We start from the raw sequence: 2,523 nt of genomic DNA, 5'->3' as shown, positions 1-2,523 counted from the left end.
ACAGTGGTACCTCGAGTTACAAACGCTTCAGGTTACAGACTCCGCTAACCCAGAAGTAGTACCTCGGGTTAAGAACTTTACTTCAGGATGAGAACAGAAATCGTGCGGCGGCAGCGGGAGGCCCCATTAGCTAAAGTGGTACCTCAGGTTAAGAACAGTTTCAGGTTAAGAACGGACCTCCAGAACGAATTAAGTTCTTAACCAGCGGTACAACTGTACTTGGAAATAGAGTGAAGGGGGGGGGGAATCACTTAAACTAGACAGGAATGAGGCAAGATAGGTGAATACTTGAGGACTGGAAAGTGGCCAATATAACACCAGTTTTTTAAAAGGAATCCAGGGGGAGTCCGGGAAATTACAGGCCAGTTATCTTAATAACTGTTCTGGGTAAACTAGTGGAAAGCATTGTTAAAGGATTACCAAACATGCAGAAGAATAAGTCTTGCTGAAGCAGAACCAGCGTGGTTTCTGCAAGGGTAAGTTTTGTCTCACTAATTTTTTGAGGGGTTTTTTAGCCTTAGAGGGTTGTCAACAAACATATAGAGGTGATTAAGTTGACTATGTGTACTTAGGTTTTCTCTAGAATGCTAGTATTTTTGGGGAGGGATTCAAGTGCATACTAGAATTTTAAATGTGTGCAATTAATTATCCACTTTTTAAAAAATTGCCTTTTGCAACTAGAAAAGTGACAGGGAAATGCATTGAAAGCTGTGGGGTGGATGAATGATTAATGGGAAGATGCACAAACATCACACAAGCAAATTAGGATGAATGTTGGTTGTTGTGTAACCTGCCCACAAACAAATCAGAACAAATGCTCCATAAAGACTCACCATAGTCTAAGCTTTGTTTAAGCTTTGTGCAAGCAAGTCAATATGAATGCTCAGTAGGCAGGCTGTCTGGGGAAGCCCATAGGCATTCAAAATGCTTCTGATAAAGTACCTCCAGCATCCTGTTCTCTTGAGTACTACTGAATATACTGAATAAGCTTAAGAAGAAGAGGAGTTTGGATTTGATATCCGGCTTTATCACTACCCTAAGGAGTCTCAAAGCAGCTAACAATCTCCTTTCCCTTCCTCCCCCACAACAAACACTCTGTGAGGTGAGTGGGGCTGAGAGACTTCAGAGAAGTGTGACTAGCCCAAGGTCACCCAGCAGCTGCATGTGGAGGAGCGGAGACACGAACCCGGTTCACCAGATTACGAATCTACCGCTCTTAACCACTACACCACACTGGATCTTAGCAGTCATGGTATAAGCAGAGGTCCTCTTATGGTTAAGGAACAGGAAGAAGAGAGGAAGAATAAAGACTGTTCTCCTAATGGCTGGCAGAAAGTAGAGTCTCCCAAGGATCATTATTGGATCCATGCTTCTTAACTTGTTTATTAATGATCTAGAGTTAAGGGTGAGCCAAGTTTACTGATGATACCAAGTTCTTCAAGGTGGATAAACTACAAGGGATTGTGAGGAGCTCCACAGTATTTGGTTGGCCACTGTGAGAACAGGAGACTGGCTAAGATGGGCCTTTGCCTTGATTCAGCAGGCTTGCTCTTGAGATAAGTCACCATAAATTTAAACGCATTGCAAGTCCCCTAATGCATGTAGACTGTTCAATATTAAAAGTGTGTTGAAAGGTGCAGGGACCTACCACTAGCCTAGACATGGAACCAGAACTGCGGATTCCTATATTCAACTTTACATGGTTGTTCACATACATGTTAGTTATTTGTTTAAAACTCAACAAAAACTCTTTTTTTAAAATCAACAACTGCAGATTCCTGATTTCTTTGCTATCAAGCACACCGTGAGGCTAACCTCTAGATAATCTATAACAGGGTCCGGAACCTCTGGCTGTTCAGACATTGGACTACAATTCCCATCATCCCTGACCATTGGCAGTACTGGCAGCGGCTGATGGCAGTTGCCATCCAACAATAGAAGGACGAGGACAGGTTCCCTATCCCTGATCTGTGTAGCATCTTGCTTCGGACATGCCCTGTAGGACATCTATCTTTTTCCTATCCCTTGGCTGCGCGTGTCTCCTGGCATCACACTGGCGCTCAAAATTGCGTGTTGTGTTTTCTGGTTGGATGGCGAACCACCTCCGTGCTGTCATCCATACCATGAAGACCAAGACTTGCGCTGCATCATCACCACGAGCCACTAGTGAAGCTCCCCGGCCGCCCCTTCCCCAGTCCCGCGCTTTCTTTCTAAAAAAAAAGGGAAGGAGATCCTGGGGTTGAAGCCCGCCTGGAAGTCACGCCCTTTGACCTGGAAGCCCTCTCGCCGCCTTTCCCCAGCTATGTTACGCAACGAAAAGTTGCAGGCAGGCATTCTGCACATGCTCAGAGTCGCCCACTCCCATTATGTATGCCTTGGCTTGCGTCTGCGCTGCTGATCCCCGGCTCCGGGGCTGAGATCCGGCCTCTTGTCTTCTGCAAGGAGGAAAGTCGGAGGCGGCGGGAACAGGCGAGCGATCCTCCGCGCGTTGCCCGTGGAAGTGGTCCCGCCCCCCCGGCCTGC

Source organism: Podarcis bocagei (assembly GCF_964188305.1).
Source record: "Podarcis bocagei genome assembly, chromosome: 1".
In the NCBI taxonomy this organism is placed as follows: domain Eukaryota; kingdom Metazoa; phylum Chordata; class Lepidosauria; order Squamata; family Lacertidae; genus Podarcis; species Podarcis bocagei.
This window is presented reverse-complemented; position numbering follows the sequence as displayed.